Below are 11,028 nucleotides of genomic sequence, written 5' to 3'. Positions count from 1 at the left end.
TAACTGATGTTGATTTCTGTTTTTCTTTTCTCCCTTCAATCATGGTCATTGTAAAATTGGTCTAAAATTGCATTCCAAATAGCATTAAAAAGTTTCAAATATAGCTTGCCTGAAGTATTAGAAACCCTGTCTAACACTGCCATGCAAACAATTTTACAGGATTTAAGGTGTCTAACCAGGGAACATATAACAGAAGTATCTGTATGAAAATCTGTTAGCTTATGTAAATTACAGGCACTACAGTACCCAATTATGTTGCATACACAACATCTTTTGGAGCATTTTCTGTTTTGCAAACTGGACTACAAACTGGCCTTTTATTTTTCACAGCTGGGGAAAAAAGTGAAGAAAATTTGTTTCAGTTGCTTCTTCAGTTGTTCTTATAGTTTCCCATCTTTTTTTATCTTGCCACAGATTTGCAGCAAAGTCTTAACTGACTTGCGTGATGAAATTAACTAAGGAAAAAAAGTATGAAAGCAAAACAGAACAAAGATGGTTCATTGGCCTTAAACTGAATCTGCCACCTTCAGTATCAGTTAATTGGCACTTTGAATTAATAAAAATCAAATTATGTTGACACACACCCATCTGTTTAGACATTTGGTTGCCCAGCATGTTTATGAAACACAATTTGCTCCGTTTACCTAATTGAATTTCAGTCAGAGGGAACATTTTCTTTCAGAGCAGAAACAAAACACATACTTCGGACAAAAATCAAATGCAATGAGTTTGGCTCAGAGACATAATTTGGAGCAGAATCGTAAATAAGGGGAGAGAGAGATTTGTCAGTGGTCAGGTTTGAAACATAACAATGATTCATTTAGTGCTAAGAAATCACGATCATACACACGGCCAGTCTCAGAATGAATAATGGCTGTCACCCAAGGCACGTCACGACCTGGCTGTGCATGTGCCTTGGCAATGTGTTAATAACGTAGCACAAAATGAGACTTCACATCATCTGAAAATTGCCACCCATAAGAGATAATCTGCTGCTTGTTTGTTGTGATTTTGACTTCATGACGCAGAAAAAACAGCCAGACTGACATCTGTTATTCATTAAATAATTACCTAGTGCTGATGGAGCGTGCATTTCCGGAGACTATGTTTTTGTGAATGTGGTTATTTATCAAATTCACATCCTAAAGTCACAAAAAGACGCTCTAAAACAGACAGGAGACACCTAGGCCAAGAAGTGTCAAACATCACTTGTTTTGAAGCTGATGTTATGTAGCTGTACAACATATCTATCTCAAATGATGAAGATCTGAAGACATTTAAATTCTTGCTCAGACAGAACATGGTGTCATTGCTGCAGGTTGACATCATCATTCAAGCTAGTTAACATCTCAAGTAACAATAAGACAGATGCGTCTCATTTATCTGCCGTGGCTTAAATTACCTTATTTGCACATCACTTTGGACAAGGGCGTCTGCCAAATGAATGAATGTTCATTTTAAATGCTACTGGTACCTTGCAAAACAAGGCTAAAATGATTTCTTGGCAGCACAATAGGTTTGTCTGACTTCTAAATAACAACCAGTTATACTGATTACTCTGACATGGACAATTGTCCTCTTAGTGGAATTGCTAAGGTAGCTTAACATTGCATATACAATAGGAAACAATATGGTTGAATTGAGGTAACTGGATTGCACATCCTATACATTACTGGATTACCAATCAGACAAAAAGCCGGCAACTATCTCTACCTTTGAACCCAAAGGGGCCGAAAACTTGATGGTTACTCTGTGGCAATTCGTTGGTGGAATTTTGACAAACTAAGTTTGTTTTGTGAAACTATATGCACAATTTAAGAAGCATCAACCAAAATAATAAATCTAAATATGATACAAGTACATGCACTATTAGAACCTACTTAGACCTAGTATTGAAATTCCTCTTCAGTGATCCATTCACAAGTGGAGAGCTTTAAGTCTGTCTTTTCACACATGGCATTAGAATATGTCTCCACATGCGTCTTGAGTGATGCTTGTTATTAGCTAGCTAGCTAACTTCTCCTCTCTATATGTAAATTAACTACATCTAGCTTTTGTAACAGCAGCAACAGAAAAGTTTGCTCATCTGGCAGAGAGTAATATAAGCAATGATGTCAGATTAGAAGGTGGTCCATCATTGTGGCCCATGCATATTAGTGCAAATGCTGTTGAAAGAATGTGGCCATATGCAGCCGGGGCAACCTCCAAATGTGGTCTGAACTATTGAGTATCTCAACACATTGAGTGAGCATTGGGTGCAATCGCACTTGCACTTAGAGGTGTCCACTTGTGATATGATAACCTAAGACTCATATTAATACCAGCTGTAAACTGGGCCACGCATAATTGGGTTGACCCTCCTTGTATAATTAAGAGTCCCTGAACTTTAGTTTTGAAGACTTGCTCATTTCAGTTTTGGTTGTGCTTACGTGATGCATAGTCCTTAATATATTGCTCAATAGGGGCCTAAAACTCAATTTTGCCCAAGGGCCCCCTAATGGGTTAATCCAGCCCTGATCCCATTAGAGTCCTCCTCTTCCATCCTATCAAATATAAGTCCATTATTCACTGGCCCAGTGTGGTCTGACAGCTCTAGAGAAAAATATGAGGGTCTCATTAGCTTGGCAAGACAGTTGTATAACAACCGTTGTTGTGATGTGTTTGTCTGCCAAACCAAAAGTCCATTTAAAACACCTAAAACTGGCTGAGGGCTACATAAAGTAGTAGACTATAGGGTGTGGAGCTGAAAACCAAAAATATAGAAAAACTTTATAGCACTACCATATAGAAACTCTTTGTAGACACACACATTGTTTGGAGGCCCATGAAATCGAATGAGCGGATTCAATGTGACAGAAAACCATAATCCCAAAGCTTTTATTATTCTTTTGTTCTATGATAACGACCACCTACTGAATGCAGCAATCACATTGTGTGTGACAGAGAGATACAACTCTATCTTTGCGTCTGGATTCATCCAAATAGCCTGCTCTCTCCCTCTCTCTCCCTCTCTCCCTCTCTCTCTCTCTCTCTCTTCCTTTCTCTCTGCTCCACTTTCCCCGTCTTCAAGACAGACAAAATGTCAGAACCTCCCAAGTGAGGGGAGACATTTCATGGTTTTGAACAGCTCTTTCACCACCCTGCTCCACACATACCTTTCCTCTGGCCAAGTGAGTTGGACTTGTGCACAAAAAAAGAGGGGGGGATAGTGAGGGCAAGAGAGACACACATAGATTTATAGAAAGAGACAACACAGACAAAAAGACACATCAGCTGTCTTTTTGATGTCAGAGGACTCTGTAAAGGACCCTGTGCAGTTTTGTGTATCTGTGTTTAAATAATGCTTCACATGTTTGGGGGAAAAAGTTACAAATATTTATATGTAAGAGTATTTAGTTGGGTTTTTGCAACAGACGACAGCAACCAACCAAATATTGCAACACCTCCCCCTGCTGGCTCCACTGCAGTGAGATGAGCAGATGAATAATGGAGGCATGCTCTCTGTCTCTCCCCCATCATATTCTTTCTGTCTCTTACTTCCTTACCATAAGCTATCTCTCTCTTCTCTTAGTCAAACATGTCTCTGTTTTTTCACTAAGGATTTGACTATTCTATCTTTCTATCCATCTATCCATCCATCTATCTATCTATCTATCTATCTATCTATCTATCCATCCATCTATCCATCTATCCATCCATCTATCTCCATGTTGCTGTTTACACAGTGGTTGGGGGTCAGAATGCGGAATGACACAATAAGGGGTGGATGAAGAGAGAAAAAAGCATTGCCTGGGGGTGGAACAAATGTCAACATTAACAAATTATATCAGCATTAGCAGTGCGTGTGCGTGCGTGCGTGCGTGCGTGCGTGCGTGTGTGTGTGTGTGTGTGTGTGTGTGTGTGTGTGTACTTGTATGTTTGTGCGTGTTAGAGTGGAACAAGTGTTCCTTAAGGATTTGGAAATATGTGGCAGCGTTTAAGGTAATCAAAAACACAATTATATACTGGATCAAATTATAATTTATATTGGATTTATTTGTCCATGAGGTGTGTGTGTGCACATGCGTGTGCGTGCGTGCATGCGTATGCATGCGTGTGTGTGTGCATGTGTGTGTGTGTGTGTGAAGCCTGCACATATGGCATCATGGCAGAGAAAAAAAACACATTTATTTTGAATCATACAAATGTTTCATGTATGAGAGGGAAATCTGTGAGAGAGAGCCTTAGGCGCACCCTCATGTAATATGAAATTGTTTCCTAAAAACAACAGTAGTACATCTGTATTTTATAACCGAATGACATGTTTTTCCAATCTGTCCCCCATTGTATCTTGAAATCTCTGAAGAACTTCAAACAGAGCAGTCGCTCAGGAGAGATGATAGAAGCTCAAATAAATGATGCAATGACATTGCTCCATACTGAAAACAAACAAACAAAGTCTTGGTGCTCTTTTGTAAGCTGGGTTACAGTTACGGACATGAATATTGTACATTATTGGATTCACACATTACTAAACTGATTCCTGACATTTGCATAAAAAAAAAATAATTAAAGTAATCGGTTTTACTATGGATAGAGCAGCTGTTTCCTGGTTTTAGGTGCCAGTCTCAAATTAAGTACAGTCACTGAATCCCAAATTGCTTCCAGTGGTTTGTGAGGTTTTTTCACATGCCCCCATGGAATATATAACATATTGATTTGTTGATAGGTTGGGGACCACATTAACAACAGGAAAACTATTCAAAAAATGTCCATTTAAAAACTCTCATAAAACTTGAGCAGTATAACCTTAGTGTCTTTTATCTAGTCATATGCTCCGTATTTTGCAAACACATGCATTTTCAATTTAGTAGTGGAGTCTGCTTTGAAGAGAACATAGACAAGTTTACCTTTCAGTTCATTTCCTTAAAAGTCAGGTTTTAGCAAAAATGCAAAAATACGGCTGGATATCCAAAACTTGGAGTGTATTGCACAAAGTCTGTTAAACATTGTTGGCAAATATTTTAGTATAGTGTTGCTGTTGGTCCCCAATAAATCATTAAATCAATATGTTTAACATGTTCCATAGAGAAAAGTGAAATTTCGATTATGAATTCAAGTTATCACAACATGACTGATTTACAAGTGGTCATTTTCAGGAGATAAAGTATTTCTTTAAGGTATAAGTAAAAAATATGAAATATTATTCTTGTCTAAAACGTGAGACTTGAGTGTAAATCCAGTGTCAGGTCGAGTTCAAGTTACTCAAACCCCACAGCAGTAAAGTCTTTGTAGTAAATCCACCAGTAATTTTTTTTTCATATTTAGCCTCGTCGTGTCCCCGGTTTCAAGCTGCAATTTTTACTTAGTACACAATGTATTTTGACTACACTTTGTAACAACTGCCATTCAGCCTGTTGAGACGCACTCTGGAGGAGAGCGCCATATGTTTTGATTTGCTTCGAGTCTGATCAGGATCCATTTGCCTTCCCCACCATTTGCATTTAACCTGCTAACTGCTGATGGATGCTATAGCCTCCCAAGATCCCTTGGGAGGTGATGTGAGATATGTGTCGATTCAGTGTACACAGTCTATCAAGGCTTGATTTATGGTTCAGCATAGCGCAGTATGTCCTACCATACGGAGAGCAGCAGATTGAAAACCAAACCATACATGTAAAGGTAAAAAGCCTCTGAGGAGGACCAGGTTGGTGAAAAGGTTTTGTTTTTTGTTTTGTTTTCTTTATTTGTGTGGCAGTATGTGCAAATATGAAATCAGAAATGGAATTGGAGAACCATGTCCTCCTTGAATCTAGTTGTTTTTTTTTTTGAGATGATACCCCTCATAATTGCATTGCAAAAGCATGATGTATCTTAACTATGAATCCAATCAATGTTTCACCCAGTGCTTCCTCAGTCGCATGCCGTGTTATCCTGTAAGTTCTTTATTGATTCATGCTCTTGAGACTGAAACAGCAGTGGCCTCAAGAGAAAATCATATTTTGGACCCGTACAAGCCGATGCATTTATTAAGGTTACAGCCGGCACCGTGTCAGGAAGTGAGTTTTGTAGGGTGATCCCCAGTGGAAAACAGGGAAAACCTCTTTCTGAAAGTCCACAGTGCAGTTATTTGGAATAACAAAATGTGATTGGAAGTAAAAAGAAAAAAAGTGTCATGCTCTTGTGATTGAATTAGATGGAACTTGTGCCCTTTGAATTGCTATTTTCCTCCCAGAAAAGATGGTTTGAAGAGGGCACGTCATGGTAACAAGATATGATTGAATGGCAATGTGCGGCTGAGCAGAAGTGAGCTTCATAGCCTTTTGAACTGCAGAGCTTGTTAGTGATATGCATAGTAACTATTGGTTTTGACAAAGAACATCCGAAAGGCCTTGGAGAAATAAGGAAAATTGGGAGGGAAGGGAAGAGAATAAGAGAAAGGAAAAGAAAGCGGGAAGGGTAAAAGAATATTACAAGAGAAGAATGAACAGAAGTGATCCCTATTGAATCCCCAGAGGGGGAAACAGTGCTCGGGATGAACGGGGGCATAAGATTACGACGAACCATAACCAGGTGATGCTTGCGCTGACCGTGGTAAACGTGGGTTTACACTTTGATTTATAGCAGGGGAAAAGAGAGAAACACAGCTCTAGGTGGGACACACACAAGCCCACGCACATTCACACATGAGCATAGTATGTACACACACACACACACACACAGAGAAAACATTCAACAGAGAAACAAAATCACATTGGCCAAGGTGAAGCTATAAATCTATTATATTACATGGCTTACCTGTGGGCAAATGTGTGTGTGGATGGTGCTCAACAGGCCTCCTGGCTGTGACAGGTGCAGTACTGTAGCTACATCGGGTCAATACGGAACACGCCCACTGGAGCTTACATTAATACAAGACAGCTGACAGCACACACTTTCTGATAATACCCTGTAAAGAAAGCCATTTCCAAACAAAAACTAGTTCCAGATAGCCTCCAATTGAACCACACAAACACATTGTCCACATTGGATCCATGAGTATTTATGCTTTGACCTTCAAGAATTAGGCAGTGTTTACTGGCTGTGTAGCCAACTAGCTTACTGCAGCAAAAATGTATCCAGGGTCCATTGTTTGGAATAAAAGAATTCAAAACCGCATACGGGTCGAATTTGTTCCACATAAATCCAGTTGTATTACTACAATGAGTGGATTGTATGCTGCAGATATGGTCACTGAATCCTCAAGCACCATCTCACTGCTGTACAAAAAGAGAAAGTGCACTGTGGATATAAAGTTATAAACATAACTTTTAATGACTGCACCTATTTAGTTGGTGCAACTTGAAAGATTCTGCATACCACAGTTATTAAATGTTATTATTTCATTATTAAAGTTCCATTAGTTCATAAGAGTGAGACTAATTGTGTTTTAGTGGTGGTCCAAAAATGACAAGGTGCCTCATATGCTTCTATAATGTACAATATCTGTGACGCTATTAACTGTTGGAGTTGAAGTGGTGTATCTGTAAGCAGTCCAAAAACTAGTTAATTCCACATTAAAGCCCTCACTTGCAATTTAATGGAACTGGATGCATTTTGTGATGTAAGCCAAATAAATTACCCCTCTGTTGTCTGGTATTAAATATAACCATGGATTGCAACAAGCTTAAGACAACTCTTGATTCAGGATGCTTGGCTGTGGAGAGCACACAAATGTAATCCAATGATGGTAAAACAGCAACTTTTAATTATGTTACATAACTGCCATTATATAATGCAACCCTACAGACAAACTGAATGTGAATTCAATGAAAAAAAGCAATTTTGTAGATGACAAAGGGACTTTTGTCTTATTAAAGTCCAGCATACATGTTTAGAGTTGGTGGTGGTGGAGGAAGATGATGTAGTTTGTGATTTGAAAGAGGCATATCTGTAATTCATCTAAAACATTGAGAAAAAGTAGGATGAGAAGAGAAAGTTGAGGGATGTCTATGAGGGAAGGTAAGATGAAAGGGAAAGAGAATGGTCAAAAGGGCAAAGCTTATTAGAGACCAGCACAGAGAACAACCAGCCTTCAACAATAATTACATATTTTTCAAAAAAGCTTCTTTGAGTGTTTTACTTTCATGTACCTTACAGTGGCGGCATACTTGATGCTATACAAGTGGTTCTACATTCTACTGCAACTCTTTTCTTTGTTCTCCAACCTATGGTTGTTTCTATGCTTTTCAGTAGCCTTTTCTTAACTTATTGACAGCTTTAGCTGAAGACATAATGTTTTCAGTGAGTCAGTCTCGATCTCGTGAAAGCGATATCTAAAGAACGCCTTATAGTAATTTCTTCAATTTTGCCACAAACGTCCACCTGGACCAAAAAATTAAAAGATTTGATTTTATTCGTAAAGGTCAAAAGTCAAGGTCACTTTGACCTTGTTTGTCTTATTCGTGTGAACAGGAAATCTAAAAAAAGACTTTGGGGGAATTTCTTCAGATTTGGCACAAACTTTCACTGGAACTAAACAATGAACTGATTACATTTTGGTGGCCAAAGGTCAAGATCACAGTGACCTTGCGCCTATATCATTCTCATCAAGGCACTCCTCAAAAATGCTTCACATTTGGTACAAACGTTCACTTGGACTCTTGGAGAATCTGGTGGTAAAAAGTCAAGGTCACTGTAACCTTTTAAAGTGTCTTTGGCTATAACTCAAGAATTGCTGCTGGTTTGAGATGTGCATGAAGCATATATGTTTTCGAATATGTAGCTTCTTTGCAGAAACGTGAAGGCTATACATGAGCTTGGACAGACATTGACGTAGCCTGTAACTGCAGCTTGACTTGTTTGCAGAGGCATACAACCACAAGGCAGTAATTCTACTTTTCACTCTACCGCCTACCCTATATTACTACATTTGCTTCCACAATCTCACTCTCATCAAAACTTATTCTATTTCTCTTTGCTCTGTAATTAATGTGTTTCTTTCCCTTTTGCCTTTCATACTGTCTGGATGACTTTTTCTCATCCTGGCCTCTGTCTTTGAGTTTTTCCCCCTCTGGACTCCTTTCTCATCCTTGTTGATCATCTCCCCCTTTCCCTTAATCTATCATCCCACATGCCCTTGTGATCCTTCGTCTCCTCCCACCCTACTACCCCCTTTCCATCCAGCTCCTTATCTCTCATTTTCTCAGTTCACCTTTCGTTACTTGTGCTCTCTGTCAGCCGTACCTCATTTTAGTCTTGGCAGAAGCCACACTTCTTCTGGAGAGCTGAGCAAGAAAACATCAACTGCTGTCAGAACTGATGAGATGGTTGAATAGGAGATCAATGGTTCAGTGGTCAGGCTGACCCCAGATGTCAACTTCAAAACAACGAGAAAGACAAGAGAGATAAAAAAACAAAACAGAAATACAAAACTGGAAACAAGGTATACACATCATTCTAGTCCCAGAAACTAAATTTAAAAGGAGACAAAAGAAGACATTTGTACTCTAGTGACAGCTGCGGGAGGAAAGACAATATGCTGATGATATCATGATGGCCTGGAGAATGTGTCCCATTCTCATCCCTGCCATCACCCCTTCTTTCCTCCGGACTGACGAGTCTTGCCTTCGGCTGCTTCCACCATCATTAGCTGATGCCCTGCAACATTCAAACAAGACTTAACGACTAGCTCGTTTAGATAAACCTGTCACTGTGGTGGCTCTGCAAATGTCGTGTTATATGACTAACATTATCCTTGTTGCAAAAGAATAGCTCGTGGGCTAAAGTCTGCATTGCTTTGCTTCCACGAGCTGGCCTGGCCAAGTTTAGCAAGTCATTTTCTGTGTTCTCTGCAACATTATGGCTCCAAATGGTAACATCCCCCAAGAGGGACTTCTTTTTTTGCGGTATTTGCATCCAAGCACATTTGAGGTTGATACTGTCGTTATAAGGGGCTGCTTTGTGTCTTGGTAATTTGTGGAAATCTCATGCAGTGCGACAGAGCCCCCCAGGGAAACTGTGCCATCGTCCAATGAGGTTGAAAAGAACAAAGCTGCAGTTCTGGGGTTCAGTCTGGGGTTGAACATCATGGACAAAAACAAAGATGTTATAACTTTTCTTCTCACACTGTTGCTTTTTCTTGGTGTTATTTTACACCAGCCAAAAGTTTGCATTCCCAGTGGAATAAACTCAGTGACGGCAATTTGTTCTCACTGCAGCAAAGCAGATATACATACATTTGGATGCCATCTGTCCTAGTGTTTAAAAAAGTACCCTTTATAAAGAGTAATAATAATAAGAAGTTTTCAGACCATTTGTTTAAATATTCACTGCACAATATCTTTATAGGAAACAAGTAGTTTTGTGTAATGTGAAAAGAGTCACATAGTAACAAACCCAAAACAAAGTATGAACTGTGCTTGTGTTTTCACACCTTCTAGCTCATTGTTTTGATTTTACAACCTGTAACGTTATTGTTCACATCAAACCGTATTACATCCCCAGCAGCCAGATATTTACAGTGAAAAGGGTTTGATAAAACCACCAAACCCTACCTGCACATCATTAAACTGATAAAGTTAACAACTAGCTGCTAGTGGAGCATTTAGAAGCTAAAGAGTCAGATATTTTCCTCAAGAATTGGATGAGACCAAAACAGAGCTAAAAGGACAGTAAACTTTGGCCTTGTATTCATAGGACAGACAGAAACATGACTCAGAATGAATGCTGCGGGGTTTGCCACAGCAACTTTATGAGGTGATTATATGTTAATGTTGTTTTATATGGCTTGCTTGGCTGCCCCCTGCAAGTATAGAAGTTTTTTCAGCAAATTGTACTTGATGTAGAAGTATATGAAGCACAAAATACAAGGACATGAGCAAAGTACCTCAACTTACCACTCAAGAAGAGTCAATTTACTTTGTACAATAATGTCTTTAATGTTACAGCACATGGATAGACACAAAAACCAGCCAGCCTATCTCAATAAGAAAAAATTAACAAAGGTTTGTATTTTTTGTCACAATACTACCTCACATTACTGAACATTTTGCTGTTATGGACTGGGCA

The sequence above is a fragment of the Plectropomus leopardus genome, chromosome 15 (assembly GCF_026936395.1).
Source record: "Plectropomus leopardus strain MGB_pleo_1.0 chromosome 15, ASM2693639v1, whole genome shotgun sequence".
NCBI lineage: Eukaryota > Metazoa > Chordata > Actinopteri > Perciformes > Serranidae > Plectropomus > Plectropomus leopardus.
The sequence above is the reverse complement of the archived record's forward strand: the minus strand, read 5'-3'. Positions refer to the sequence as shown.